Source organism: Manis pentadactyla, chromosome 18 (assembly GCF_030020395.1).
Source record: "Manis pentadactyla isolate mManPen7 chromosome 18, mManPen7.hap1, whole genome shotgun sequence".
NCBI lineage: Eukaryota > Metazoa > Chordata > Mammalia > Pholidota > Manidae > Manis > Manis pentadactyla.
This window is the reverse complement of record NC_080036.1, coordinates 9,363,475-9,379,901: the sequence shown is the minus strand read 5'-3', so window position 1 is coordinate 9,379,901 and position 16,427 is coordinate 9,363,475.

Here is a 16,427-nt window from a genome sequence, read left to right as displayed (position 1 = left end):
CCAAATGCTAACAGATGTAAAGGGAGAAATAGAGGTGACTTTAACACCCCATTTCTAACAATGACAGATCATCCAGAGAGCAAATAAATAAGGTAACAGAGGCACTAAACAACATATTAGATCAAATGGACTTAACAGATATCTACGGAACATTCCACCCAAAAGCATCAGGATGCAATTTTTTTTCTCAAGTACACATGGAACATTCTCCAGAATAGATCACATACTAGGCCACAGAAAGAGACTCAGTAAATTCAAAAAGATTGAAATTGTATCAAGCAACTTTTAAAATCACAGTGATATGAAACTAGAAATAAATTACATGAAGAAAACAACAAAAAAAATCCCACAAACACACAGAGGCTAAATAACATGCTTTTAAATAATCAATGGATCAATAAAAAAATCAAAATAGAAATCAAGCAATACATGGAAACACATAAAACCGAAAATTTGTGGGATGCCTCAAAAACAGTTCCAACAGGGAAGTATGGAGCAATACAGGCCTACCTCAAAAACTAAAATTAGGAATACCATACAACCCAGCAATTCCACTTCTGGGAATTTACCCAAAGAAATCAAAATCCCTGATTCAAAAGGATAATATGCACCCCTATATTTAGTGCCACATTATTTACAATAGCCAAGATATGGAAGCAACCTAAGTGCCCATCAGTAGATGAATGGATAAAAAAGAGGTGGTACATAAACACAATGGAATATTTTTCAGCCATAAAAAGAAAGAAATCCTATCGTTTGTAACAACATGGATGGACTTAGAAGGCATTACACTAAATAAAATGAGCCAGACAGAGAAAAATAAATACCATATGATTTCACTTATTTGTGGAATCTAAAAACAAAACAAAACAAAATAGCAGTAGACTCATTGACACTAAGAAGTGATGGGTGGTTACCATGGGAGAGGGGTTGGGGTGGGTGCATGAGGAGGGTGAGGGAGATAGAGAGGCACAAAAATTCTCAATCATAATATAAGTTGTTCATGGTGATGGTAGTACAGAACGGAGAATATAGCCAATGATTCTGTAACATCTTCCTATGTTGACAAATAGTCAAGTAGTTGGGATGAGGATTTAATAATGTCGGTTGCTTTTGAACCACTGTATTGTAGACTTGAAATCAATATGATATTGTATATCATCTATACTTTAATTAAATAAATTAATTTTAAAAAACATGAAAAGACATGGATGAACTTTAAGTGCCTTTTGATATAAGAGCCTATATGAAAAGGCTACATACTGTAAGATTCCATGTACATAACTTTCTGGAAAAGCAAAACTATAGAGATTGTAAAAGGGTCAGGTTTGTCAGGAATTTGAGGTAGATGTTAGAGTAGTTGAAGCATGGGAGATTTTTAGAGCAGTAAAACTATTCTCCATGATAGTCTGTGATAGATGTGTGACACACATGTTTATCAGAACCCCATAAACTTTAAAGCACAAAGAAGGAACATTAATTGTGCAAACTTCAAAAATAATTTAGGAAGTTGTGGAATCCCAGGATGGAAACTACAACTTGAAAAACAATCTCCCTGCTACAAATACACTGAACAATCTCCCTGCAGGGGTGGGAGGAAAGGTGAGGACCTAAATGACTTAAGAAATAAGTTAAATCTGTTAGAGTAAAGGCAAAAGAAACTGCACATAGCACTGTTGTATCCTAGGAGAGAACGAGTTAACAATTCCGACTCCACTGCACACTTACGGCAGAATTAAACGAGGGATGGATGACACGAGGTGCGAGCCAGGACGCCCCCTGCTGGAGGGAGTGTTTGCCAATAAGCGAAGGAAGGAGGGCTAGAATGGTCCTTACAGTAACGGATTGGAGCTATAAACATCAGTATGAACTCGTGTTGAGCTTATATAGATGAAAATTCAGAAGTACTTACAGATATGTGTACGTACGTGGGCTAGGATACACACATACATTTCCTTGCTGTGTCAGCTGACAGGGCTTAGAGCCAGTGACATGCCAGTAGCAACGAGCGTACCTAGTGGCCAGATCTTGATTTCTAATGTCATTCTGCAATAAAAGGAACAAGGACTCCATGGAGAATGGTTGGTTTTGGCATGGAGCAGGAAACATACACGATGAGCCTGGAATATTTTACAGTGCTGAAAAGTAAGAAAGGGACAAAAAACATAAAACCCCAACAAAACAAAACCAAAGCCATGATGGGGTCTGTCAAGGGACGCAGGACACAGCAGCCAACTGAGAGAGTCCCCAACGGCCAAAGCTGGAGCCATTTGAGCAACAAAACAGTGTTGGATTATAACCCAAGTTTAAAATAAATATCCATGAGCCAAACAATATAAAAGATTGAATAAATCGATAAATGGGGAGAGAAAGGGCAAATCTCCTTTGTGGAAAAAGTCCTAATAACTTATAAACACTTCATCTTTAATAATGTGGAACATAACTTCCCTCCTCTTCGGTGTGGGTCGTGCACTGACTCCCTTGCAAAGACGGCAGTATCAGACAGGATGGAGAGTAACTTGACAGTGGAGAAAGCTGACAGTCTGTGCTTCAGCCAGACAGTTCCGTCCACAGCAATAGCAGAGCACCATTTGGAAGGCCCAGAGGGCAGACTATGCCAGGGGCTTGTTCCAAACCTGCATGTATCCATAACAAAAGAACAATTTAGAGCTACAGGGCTGCATAAAGATCTGATTAGTTTTCTTCCATTGACTTTCTAAAGAAATACACTGCCAATACACACACATGATTAGGAAGGCTAGACCCCAGACAAACGCCATGATCTCTAGTGTCTTCTGGACTCACTTGGCTCCCAAGGACAGGGACCAGTGACCCTACCGCAGGCCAGCACTCTGACTGCAAACAGCCATCTCAACCTCCTGCTCCCTGGAGCATGTCTACACCTCAGAATCAGGAGTTAAGGGTCTTGGAAGAACTGTCCCCCAATCCCAGAATTACATCATTACCCCTGTAACCCCCAGACATTCAGAGGTAAATAATTACTGTCAGATATGCCTAAAGCATTTTCAATTTTGCAAACTGTAAAATATCTTGATGCTTCATTAGTCTTAAGACCATGTTAAAAAAAATACCAGAATTATATCATTTAGAAAATGAAAACAAAAAGACAAAGAGTATTATTTCATGGTAAGGCAGGCAAGTCATCCATGAACAGGTACTTTGTTCTCACTAACAATGTGCTCACACTATGGCAATGATAATAATAATAATACCAGCATTTAGTATTTCTTGTTGATGTGGCCATTGTCTTTTTTCCAACACCATCAAGCAAATTGACTCAGTTCTCCATGGGCACTGAGCAAGTATCCCAAAAATTTAATTCAATTCTGACACCATAACCTGGAGATGACATTCAGGTCCCACAGGTGTAGGGCTCAGCCCCAAGACCGCCCCCACTTCAGGAGCCAGTCACAAGTCCAGGTTGTCCCCTCTGCTTCTGACCAACTAGCTGTAAATCAGAGGTTCCCACCACCCCTTCTTTGGGTTCAGTTAATTGGCTACACCAGCTCACAGAACTCAGAAATATTTTACTCACTAGATTACTAGATTACAAAGGACATTAAAGGATGTAAGTGAATAGTCAAAGAAAAAGATATAGAATGTGAGTTCCCCAGCACGAGAGTTTCTGTTCCTGTGGAGTTTGGGGCCCAGCACACGAATCCATGCTGGTTCACCAACATGGAGGCTTGCCAAACGTTGGCCTTCTGGGGTTTTATAAAGACCTCATTACATGGGTAGTTAACTCATGGGCCCTTGGCAACTGACTCAACCTCCAGCCCCTCCCACCTCACCAGAGGTAAACTGGGGGGACTGGAAGTTCAAACCCTCTGATCACATGGTTGGTTGCCCTGGAAACCACCCCCCTCCTGTAGTTACATGAGAATTTTCCAAACATCACCTCATCAGCATAAACTCAGCTGGGTTACCAGGGCTTTGTTTGAGTATCAAGATACTTTTATCCTTCTTATCACTTGGGAAATCCCAAGGGTTTTAGGAACTTTGTGCCAGAAACAGGGACAAAGACCAAATATATATTTCTTGTCACAAATCACACTATCAAAATATGTTAAGTGTGTTTTAGTGTATTATCAACTTTGTTTTTAGTTAATCCTCACAAAGACCACACAAGGTAGGCAGACTTGATAAACCCAATTACAGATGAGGAAACAGGATCACACACCCAGTGAGCACGGAGACCGGGGCTCAGGTCTGTGGATCCGTCATTCCACAGACGGGTGGCAGCTCAGCCACCAATCCCCCTGCTTCTCCAGCCATTCCAGCCAGTCGTCAGTTTAGGCAACAGTGTATTTCATCTTCTCCATGTTACATGTATCATTGTACAAAGTTGGCTGAAAATAACTAGAAATGAAAACAAAGTTACAACAAATGGATAAAATATAAAGATGCAGACTGAAAATTTGCTCCATGATGGACCAAAATTATCAAAATTTGTATAACCACTAAGACTACTTGTTGAAAAATTTTCTACAAATTTTTGGTAGCCAAATCCCCTTGCACCAGATTGCCCAACCAAAAAGTATGAGAGATGAGCAATGTTGGAGGTGTTAAAAAACAAAGTCAGCCAAGCAAATTTGGAAATCTAATTGGTTTTATTAAGCAATTCATGACTTGGGCAGCATCTCCCCTTGCAAGTAGAGATGCTCCCAGGAATTGTACAAAATGGAAGATTTTTATAGATGGGAGGGTGGGGGAAAGTTATTAACATAGGAAAAGAAGGGATTGTTTCAGGTCAGTCCCTTTTCCTTAGGGGGAAGAGCAGAGTGTCTTAGCATGCATAGTACTTAATCTTCTTTTTGAAGAATGTGGAAAGCCTAAGTGACAGGTTATGTTATTTGTGCTGACCAGAAAATTCCTGACATTTCTGAGGGAGGTTGAAACTGCAACAAGGTTAGATATTAAGCTCAAGTTTGGTGGCTTGACCTAGCAAAAGAGGCTCCTTGTTGGGCCTGTATTTTCCTTTTTAACAGAGGAAAGTAATGGCACCTTTTCTACCATCAGCTCCCGTGTGCTCCTCTGTTGGCAAGAGCTGGAGTGCGAGATTCTCATTTGGAGATAAATAAAAGCCTCCCAAATGAGAACAAGCAGAGGTTACTGACTCAGAACCTTCTAGAGCAAAGGAGCCATTTGCATTTGGCAGAGACTCAAAGGCAGGCAGGGGAGTGGGAACCCTTATTGAGGTGGGCTAAGGAAGTGCTGTCCTTGGCTTGCGTTTTTCCACCGGCCCTTTTGTGGGGGCAAAACTACAGGGAAGCTGGTCATCATTAATCAATTTCTGATCGTTTTTGGCTGATTGTTGCAGAGGCTGGGGTCTGGCTTTCTGGGCAGGTAGCTGCAGAAGTTGTAATAGTCTGTCCATTGTCCGAATTAATATTTAGTTTCTCACCCAGGTAACTTTAATTCCAGACTAATGTCTTTCACAGACTGAGAGTGGGCACAGTGTGCGGTGGTGATAAAAGGGACGTAGAAGGGTCATCCTAGAAGTTAGAGAGTGAGACCAATGCAAATGAGGAAATGAGGGAATGTGAGTGCGCACATGTGCACACACGCACGCGCACACACACACACACACACCGCTCTCCTGCAGCCAGGTCAAGGTCAGTTGTCCCCTAACACCAGGGTTTCCTCGGAGCATGTCAGAGGAAAGACTTCTTCCTACTCAGCCCCGAAGGTGTTGACCTTCTCACAGGTTTTCCCAGCTCACATAAAGGTTCGGTTTCTCCCTAGAAGCCTCAGACACTGCGCACAGTTAGCCTTCCCTCCCCTGTGATTACCTGTGCCAAAAAATGTGTGGCATCATGGACTCGTGGTTTCCACACAGACACTCTCATTTGCAAAAATGGGACTAGAATCACATTCCTGCAATAGAGCTTGTTTCTGTCTCAACCTTCTAGTCCATCTAACTGCAAGTAATGATAATGATAAACCACCCGCAGGACTGTACAGTCACAAGGCATATTTGAGATCTTCAATTTCGTCAAATCCCAGATTTTCTACCTTTCTTTACTTTTGGGTGTTCTGAGGCCTCGGCCTCAACGGCAGGGGGCCATTCACCTCTCTGCTGTCATCTGTCTGCTTGGTGAGGTGTGTCTGTCTGTAGCAACCAGCTGTCCACTTCCGCAGACAGACTGTCTACCTGGATGCTGCTTCCAGTCCATAAACACAGCAGGGCCCCAGACTCCGCCGCCCACAAGAGTCCGTATTCTCTGCCCCTTGAATCCCCTTGGTTTGGAGATCTGTCTGCGCCACCTGGAGGGCAACTTCAGCAGCTAGTACACTTCCCAAATCTTCAGGCCCAAACAGGTCAGCAAAACATGGCTCACAGATTGACATCTGTTTCTGTAATGCAGAGCTCTACTGGCACACAGCCACGCCATTTGTGTGGCATTGTCTGCGCTGCTTTCTGGGGACAAGAGGGCATAAGTGATAGCAGGACACTGATGGCTGGAATATCTGCTTCCTGGCCCCTTAAGAAAAAGTCACCAACTGCTGGTCTAAATTATATGTTTAAGCTTTGCAATTTTGAACTACAAAGTCACCCTGATGCCCTTTCCCTTCACAGAGGGAGGTGGAAGCCACCACAGGGTGACCCCAAATCCCTAGTGGATGAGTGCAGTCCTGGCCAGGTGCACCTCAGGAGAGGTGTGCTTCCTGCCCTGCCTGAGCACGTGGGAGGCTCGCTCCACGTGCGCCCTCTAAGTCACCCTCACTTTGAGCCTGCTGACTGATGGATTGCGGCCCCCTCTTTATACCCTTCCTCACCTTGTCCTCTCCGGGAGGGCGGCATAGCCCTGCCCAGGCCATGAGACTCACTTTGGTCCCTGAGATGTTCGCAGGCCTTCCCTCCACATGACTCCTTTGTTTCTTACATTGTTTGCAAGGCCTGAGGATCATCCTGCCAGCCTTCACCAAAGGTCACATCAGCCTGTCCCCACCATGCCAGCACATTCACAGGCATACAGCGTAGACAAGAAGAATAATTCTAAACTCCAGTAACCTAAGAAGGGTTATGTCACAGACCATGTCAAACCTGCAAAGTAATTGCCAGAACTACAGCCTCGTCAAATGGATCCAAGTCTGTCTTCACAAACCAGCTTTGTCCTTTTGGAAAATAGAGACAAAGAATGAATTGGTTCAAACAGATTTCTGCTCTAAGTTTACTTACCACGAATTTCAGAAATGATCACGGGACAGCGAGGGCCTTAGGCTGAAGATGAACTTCATCACCATTCAGTATAGGAGAGGATGACGCACAGTTACGGCAGGTTGTTTTCACTTTCTGAACGCTTAACAAGGGGTCCCCGAATGTGTTCCTCAACGGCATTGCAAATACCAAGAGTCTGCATGGCCCACAGGACACCCAGAGTGCTGCGTTCAAACCCTTCACTGGGTAGAAATGGAGGGACAAGAGTGAAGGGAACCTCTGACCCCTGCGAACCCTCCCAGGGCTCCCATCCAGAACTCCGTGCGGGATCCACAGGGAAGGCTTCTAACTCCCCTCTAGGTCTCCAGTACAGAATTTCCTCGGGACATGAATGGGAACACCGGATCCCATGTACTGGCACATATATGCACACCCTCATATGTGCACACACATACATATGCACAAACAGGCATACCCATATACACAAATGCACGTGCACATAGACACACATATACACACCAACACACACGATCGTACATGTGCGCACACAGATATGTGCACGTGTGTGCATAAATGCATGGGCAGACATACACACATGCACACACACATGGGCACATGCCTTGTTAACCTTGTGGCCTCTACATTGTTTTGCAGGAGGCTCACGTTTAAGTCCCCATTCCTACTCCATCCCTTAGAAAGAGCTCACGCATGTTCTTTGGCAGCTCCGAAGCGCGTCAAGTCGGCCACATCACAGTGGCTTTAGAAATCATCTTAGATAGAAATGCCGTTTTACTGCAAGAGGGGCTATTTATATTCCTCTTCTAGCACTTCACTTCCTTTGGGGAAAAAAAAAACAGAGCATACTTTTGGGCAGCTATCAAATTGCCCTGCTTTTTCTAAGTTTAGCCAGTAAGGTTGGGAGGAACACATTCATGGTCTGGCTACACTGACATCTAAATCACTGGCTTGCTGTGTTTGGGGGGAGACAGAACCAATTTATAAGAATTAGAATTAGCCTTTCCCTCTCTGAGCTGAGGCCCATTGCCCTGCAGCTAGTGTGTTCAGCCCATGCATATTTCATGGCTCATTGCAGGAGCTATGAGGATATGAGGAGTCACACGGAACCCAAGGGGAGTTCAGAAACCCTGAAATGCCAGCAAGACCAGCCTGTGATAGATGGGGGTATCTCAAGTCAGTTACTCCAGATTTTTATTTTCATTTGCCTCAGTATGTCTTTGACAATCCTTTTAATTCTAACCTGTTTCAGTCTCTATGTCTCTCATATACACACTTACATTTCAATTTTACTTTGTAAGCCACTTTGAAAATCTTTGATTTCTGTAAGAGCTTAGTTAAGTGTATATACATTTGCTGAAATCGAAATGACTTGACATTTTTTACATGAGTTCCATCATATTGTGATACAGTTTTACAGCATATTCATTATATGATATTGTTTTATATTTCATATCTTTCAAGTACAGCTACTACTTTTCACACAAAAGCATATTCTTGTGAAATTCAAACTTAAAGGGAAGCACAGCCAGCCAATACAAGATGACACAGTAATGCATAATGAACCATTTGTGTAGGAACTGAGGTCTGGGTCCTATGCTGCCTTTGCTCCGTGGGCTCTACCTAGTGTAGGCTGAGGGTGGGGTGATGAGTGCCCTGAACTTGGAGGCAGGGCCATCTGCCCAGGACTAGGAGGAGACCTGGCTCTGAAATGGGGCCAAGCCCGCAGCCCCCACATTAATGATGCCACACTCAGGAGAACATTCAGTGAATAATGAGCACAGTTATGGTACACGCTCTGGGGCCTGGGTCTGGGTCAATAACTTGACAAGTCACAGACTCTCTGGGAGGGGGACAAGGGCACCAGGACTCACGTACTGGCAAGCCACGCATCCTTGACCTTGTAGTTAGTCCCACTGCACACAATGGGCTGTGTTCACAAACGATATTAATGGAAACAATAATATCATGTTCCAGGGTTTCTGGGAGGCCTGGAATTCTACGTGGATATCTGTGATATGGTGCAATGTATACCAGGAAAACTGTTCTGGGTCCATGGAGGGATAAGATATAATGTGCCTATAAATGTTCTTGACAATAATACACACTCAGTCAACAGTAGTAATTGTCATTTTCCTCTTAGTTTGCTAAAGTATAGAACTCATCTCTGTTGTGCATCCCTACTCTGCATGTCTAATAAGGATGAATAAGTCTCAAAACACTGAGAAACTACTCACATTTACAAAGGTATTTGCTGCTCCTGTGATGGTTGCTCAGGCCCCATCTCTGCTGCCTACTGGGCACATGACTGCTAGGAAGAAGCACATGGTTCTGATGAGCAGCCTTGCTAAGGAGGTAACCACCCAGCCCAGCCTCATCCGCAGAAGGAGAAGATGGAATTCTACCTGAAGAGCTTCCAGAACATTCTAGATTCTCATAAGTGGTTGGGTGAAGTAGTAGTGATGGCGATGCTCACTTGTCCCACAGAGGTAAGCATACAGAGCCAGGCTATGTTTCAGCAGTCAGTACTCAAGAAGGTTCCCCCACATGTGATGGCGGTCACCTCCCAGGGCCCCTCCCGCAGGCACTGAGACCTGGTGACACACAGACTGAGGTGGGATCCTAACCATTCCCAGAGCCCTGGCTGCTAATGCTGGGCACTCTCCCCAGGGACAGGGAAGCCAAACAAGACTGTCCCTGTTGCTTTATGTCCCCACAGAGGTAAGAAATAGTCTCTTATTCTCCTGGAATTCAAGAAATACTGGAGCTCTGTTGGCTCCGGTGGCTGTGCTGCCTGGCCACGGTTTCCCTGACTCCCTGTGATGCCTCTTCCAGCCACAGAGGCCAACATCACTCAGATACTTCCATCCCGTGAACCCCAGGACCTGGGCACACTCTACCCTGGGAAGACCTGTGCGTAGGGAGCTGCCCAAAGAATATGCATGGAACCCCTATCAAGGTAGCCACACCTGGGCAGTGAGAGCTGCTCACAGGCTCCGGGGAGCTTGGAGCTTCCTGCCCGTGCCTGCAGGTACTCCCACCTTCGCTGCACTGATCAGCTCACCTCCTCCCTAGACGGAAAGGGTCTGAGATGGGCCTGTGCCACTCAGCACCGCCTAACCACATTCCTGTTGATGTTGTGGGCTTTGTGAGCAAGGAAGCCAGCAAGTCTGCACCCGCAGGTGCCTCACTACAGCCCCTGTGGACAGCCTTTGAAGGGTGCTGGGCATTGCAACATGTCCCTGAGCCTTCTTGTTTTCCTTCCTTCATTTTCCCTTAGCCTGATATGTACACTTCTCTAATTACTTCCCCCCTCTTTTTTGTATTGATGAGAGCTATTCCACAGGTGATTTTTTATTAAGGTCCTAGGCCAGCAGGTGGACATCTCACAACTGGGTGATTGATCCAATAGCTCCAGTCCTCATAGGTTTCCACTCCTCCAACTTCTTTTCAAACATGTGCCAGGAGAGACTTTGATCCTCCCACCTTCTGCTGTTGATAAGACCCATGTTGGGCTTTATTTCTCTGCAAATAACAACCTACCTGAGGTTGAGAACACAATATAGGGTCACCTAGTTGTCTCCCTTTGGCTAGGAGCCCAGCACGCCTATGCAGGCTCACACTCACAGCTCTCCAGTGCCATGTGGAGTGCCAGTGGGAGGGACATCAGGGACATTGACCAACTGCTCAAAATAAAATATGACCTAAGGCACCATCATGCCTACAGCTCCGTCTACAGGGATGAATTGACCGTATCTCCTTAGTGGTCTACTTTTTAAATGAAATATCCCTGGGATTCATTCATTTATTTAATGATGATAATAATAATAATGTGAGCAACTAATATTTAATGACTACTTAGTATATGCTAAGCCCTTTACAAGTATTATCTCGTTAACTAATTACAATTTTTAATATTCCTGTTGTGTGGGTGATGAAACTGAGACCCTGAGAGGGAAGACACACAGCAAAGGCAAACCTACGACCTCTCTGGTGCTGCCACCTGGAGAACGCCCTGGGCTTTCCTGCTTAGAGTTCTTTCTCCCCACTTGTGCTGGGGAGAAGGAAAAGAAGGATCTAGAATCAGAAGTCAGAAGGACATGGGAAGAAAGGCAAGGAGCCCCAGGGACAAGACAAGCTATTTTTCCTGCTCCTCGAAACACAACTAACCTTTTGGGTGAGAAAGAGTTTTTCTTCTCTTATTCCCTAATTGTTTATAAAAGTAAAGTTAAAGAGCGAGATGGGCATGAAACCAGCCGGACAGCAATCAAGCTGCCCCCCGCACGTCTGATCAGAGCTCGAAGCTCCCGCTGCAGATCAAAGGCGCTAACAGCCAGCGGCTGAAACACCACCTGCATTTCAGGTCATCTGCTCACCAAAGAACAAAGAGTCCTCGTTGCTAAGGGGCTGTAGCTGGGCCTATTTTCCAAAACAAATGTTCTTTTCAAAAGAATGTTCAGAACGACCTTTGGCTCAGAGAGTCATTCAGAAGAGAAGAAAGAGTGTCAAGCAAAACACCCCACAGACCGTTCCAAGCTAGGAGCGTCCTGAGAGACCAAGAGCGCTGTTAGCGGGAGGGTGTTGGGTGTTCGTCCCCGAAGCCTCGGGTCTCTAAGGAGCCACTGGGCCTCTGTCAGAATGGAGCCATCAGATACGGGCTGTCCTGTGCTAGACACAGCACCCGACAGAGAAGGACTGGTGAGAAGCTTCCGCCACAAGGCAGTTCCTCAACAAGTACCTCTGAAGGAGTAGGAACTTAGATTCAGGCCTGCAGGCTAATCTTTACCCTACAGGAATTGAATAGATTGCACTAATACTTCTGCAGAAATGAATGGATAAAGGCTTTTTCTTTTTTAATTCAATATTTGGATTTTCTAAATTCAGGGCTAAGAACGCAAATAAGCTAGTATAACCTCAAACTCAAATCCAGTCTCTTCTATACACAGCATTTTCAGGATCTGTTCTTGGAGAATGATGCTGAACTCCAGGCATTCGGCCCATCATCCCTTAAAGTGAAATGCTCTAAGAAAGCATGGTGGGTTTTCAGGACTTTCTCCTCCACTTTGAGCCAAAGATTTTTTTTAATGGATACAACAAATCCTTAAAGGAACTTTAATAATAGAGACGATTTATAGGTGCCCTCACCAAATGCTACCTGTTACCTGCTTCCCCCAATTTTACACACAGATCTACTGACAGGAGTGGGGTCCGAGAATGGGACACAGCCGCCAGAACATGCAGTGGGTTTGCTGATGTTCTAACACGCAGTGCTAGTCTAGCATGGTCTGTTCAGAAGGCACCTTTTTTCAGATTATCATTACTGAGTTCTGAAGATATCCCAGCACTGTCCCAGGGGTCTGCTCATTTGTTCACTCATGCAGTCCTCACCACAGTCCCACCAGGCAGGACTCATTAGCATGCTCTCCCCCCTGCCTGGTGACGACTGTGGGAGCTGAGGCTTAGGGAAGGCTGACTGCACTGTGGAGCGCATCCTTCAGAATAAAAAAAAAAAACATGTCTTCAAGCACCATTTATGCCGTTGGCCACACGGGGGACACCTTTGCAGCCTCGCGTTAGCCCTCCAGGGTGGGAGACCATTGCCCCATGTTTGAAACACTTGCAATAGCCCCCTCCCCTCAATGGAATGATCCTTTAGCATGAAATCTCTACCTAAGCCAGACTCATTGTGAACTAACAGTCCTCTTATTTTCCAGGCCAACGAACAGAGGCCCAGGGCAGGCAGGCAGCTCCAGAGCCCGCTCACCACGGTACATGTGTCCTTCAGCCTTTCAACCCATTCTACCAGGAAGTTTCATCGTCTGTCCTCTTTCAACCTCAAAACAATTTCAGGCCTGAACCATGAGAAATTATGAGCATTAAAATGAGACTATTCAAATTATGAAAATTACAGTGTAATCTGGGTATCTGGAAAAGAAATGAAAATAGCCACTCCCTCCCTGCCCATAGCAAAATATGGTCCTGAGTTAAACATGTCATTTAGAAAATGTACCTTCTTGAAACTTTTTGGGGAAATCAGTTGTCAGCAACTAATTAACTAACATAGTTGATCCTCATCATTCATGGATTCTTTACTTGCAAATTCACCTGCTTGCTGACATTTATTTGCAACCCCAGAATCAATACTCAGGGCACTTACCCGGTCACACAGCATGGTGAGCAGTGTGACTCTCCAGTGCACACGTTCCCAGCCGGGGTGGCACAAGGTGACACTGCCTCTTTTAGCTCTCATGCTGTAAACAGGTGTTCTTTCTGTGATCCACTTAGTGCCAAGTTTTTCATGTTTTTGTGCTTTTTGTTGGTGAGGTCCCTGTTGAGAATGGCCCCTGAGCATAGCACTGAAGTGCTATCTAGTGTTCCCAAGAGCAGGAGTGAAACAGGTAGAAAAAGCTTGGCTTCTCTGCCTCCATACTGTATTTGTCTCTTTTGCAGCTTTAACCTTTGGGCCAAAAGAGAAAAAAAAAAAGAAAGGGAAAGAACTTCTGCTCAGCCCTTCGGCTCTGCACATAGGGTTGTTAATCATCAAAAGCATTTTGCTTAAGCTTGAGATTTCTGCAAATAGCCCCTGGCTCAAGGCTTGCCTCCCTCAAGGAGAAACATCCTGACCAGACCTATGCCCGTGGGAATCAGCTGGCCTGGGACAGTCACTTTCACAGCCCTCCCCGGAGCCTTGTGGCCGCCCGGATCTGCAGGTATCTGTCACCCCCCCTGCTCCCCTTTCCCTAGCATGGAAGGAGCTAGGAATCAACCCTGGACTAAGTTGGGTTTTTAGCTCAATAGTCCTTTCATCTGCCAACCTGTCAGCTTAGTGAATAAAGCTCTTTCTTTACACTCTGTCTCTGGATATATTGCCTGAATTGGGCAGCAGGGGACCAAACACTCACTGTTAGAGGAAGGCTTCAATGTGCCTTACGGAGAAAATACATGTCAGCTAAGCTTCATTCAGGCATGGATCAGGTGCGGGCGGCCATGCCTATGAACAAAAGCATGCATCAAACAAGGTTATGTATTGATGGATTGATTAAACTGTTGTGACCAGAGGCTCACAGGGACCTGATCCTGTATTTCTCCTACAAACAATGGCCCAGAGGTCACGAACACTGAATTCAGTGTTCCAGGTGGCTTCACAGAACACATATAAGAGAGCAAAAATCAGAATCCACTGTAGGCTGGTGGTCTCTTTTGTAAACTGACCTCTCTGCTTGGTGAATTTCAAGGAACAGAGTTTACTTACCAACCGCTACACCAGCTTGTCTGTGTGGGTGAGAGGGAGACTTAGAAAGAGGTGGCAGACATTTGGAAACTCCACTAGAAATGTGTAAACATCCCCAAATAATGCATTGTTCATTTTGATGCTTCACATCTGTTCTGAGAAAGAACAGTAGGTGGATGCAGAAGAGGAGAAGAAATTCTCAGTTCTGAAGCTTTCTGAGAATATTCTTCTGTATCCCTACTTCTTACTCTAAGTTTGATGCTAACTATTCATAGATGAGTTGCTTGCAAGAAAATCAGGTTTGGAAGTATAATCCTTGACTACCTACTTTCTCCAAGTGCTAGAATAGTTATAGGCAATAAGTTAACTTGCAAGCAAATCAGATTTGGAATGAAAACCACCTTGCCCACCTGCATTTCCCACTTACTGGCAGTAATGCTCTGTAACAGCACAGTGCAGGTGCCAGGGCTGGAGGAAGCTCACCAGGACTACCCTTGGCTTGGACTGCTTTGCAAAGCCCTCACTTGGACCTGCTGCCTGCCTGTCTTTTTATTAGTTCCTGCTTCCAGCCATTTCCCCCAGTTCTCACATGGTCCCAAAAATGTGGTCTTGCTCCTGGCAGCAGCTGGAAAATTGACACTGCCACCCACTCCCAGTCCCATCCCGGGACCTGCTGGTGGTCACATCCTGGGTGGGCCACAGGCCTCTTACACACTGTAGGAGATTTTGTTGTATGAGATGTAATGAATAATGTTTAAGTACACTACAGTTATGCACTGGATCACATTTCCCTGTACATATACTCCTTATTCAATCCCATCTATGAAGCTTGATCCTATGATAGAGGATGACAGGCAAAATTAGGTTCATACATGTCAACCCCACCCAGTTTTGACAGTGTATTTCTACCAAATGTGTTTTTAATTATTTGCATTTATGTCTGATCCTCTCATGCTTAGCATTTGCCCCAAAGAAACTAGAGCCACTCAGGGTTTAAAAACCACACATTCATTTGTGCTCTTGCTTGTAAAGAAAGGGGAAAAAACACTCTTTTGGTTGGGAAGAGAAACAGGAACTACAGATATTTATGTTTGCAGAGATGGCAAAGGGAAAGACAGCAACACGTATAGAATGTAATTACAATGTTGAATAGATACAAACCTTACCCCCTCCCCAGTTCCTGCGTGTTTGTACTGCAGGTGGTTTCAAATGGAGTAAAATTCAGACCAGAAGGTTATTTCTCAGGCTGTGTCAACCACATACTCATCTTTCACAGTAGTTTCAGATAATCTCCCATTAGTGGCATTCAGTTTAGCTGAATAAGAGAATCAGAAAGTGAAGTTTGTGTTATATTTTCCCCTAAGCTGCCAAGCGGACTCAGTAAATGTCTAGGAAATGCAGTGAGAATTTCAAAGGAAAGCCAAGTGAAGACCAAATCTAGAATTCCAGTTTGAATTCACCTAGTAGCGGTCAGACTGGATAGTCATCACATTACAGGCCAGCTTTCTAATTAAAAAACCCTTCATCTTTCTGGGGAATAAATAGCTGGAATCAGGCACAGAACTTTAAGTTTTTGTGCTTTCCTACAGGGACCCTGAAACTGGAGACCAGTGGAGTGCCCCCCTAGATGGCTTCTGGGGGGCTCCCCTGTGTATTTCCAAAATGTTTTCAGACACTATTCTTAGATGGTTGCAAACTGTGAGATTCAGAGTTGCTTAGAAGCAGAGCTGGGATGTCTGCCAAGATGGATTTCCAGAACACTGGGTGCCGCCAAGTCCTACGCCTGATTGGAGCGCATCTGATCCCTGGTCTCCTTGAAGTCTGTCTCTGCTACCCATGACATGCCACCATGCCAAAGCACTTAAGCTCAAAATCTATAAAATCAAAATGATAAACATACTTTCTGCACACAGCTGACAAGGGTCCATAGAATACCCCCAAGTATTCTGTGAGCTATAGTGATTTGAGAGGGTTGGAGAGTCTGGGTGTGGGTGGCGG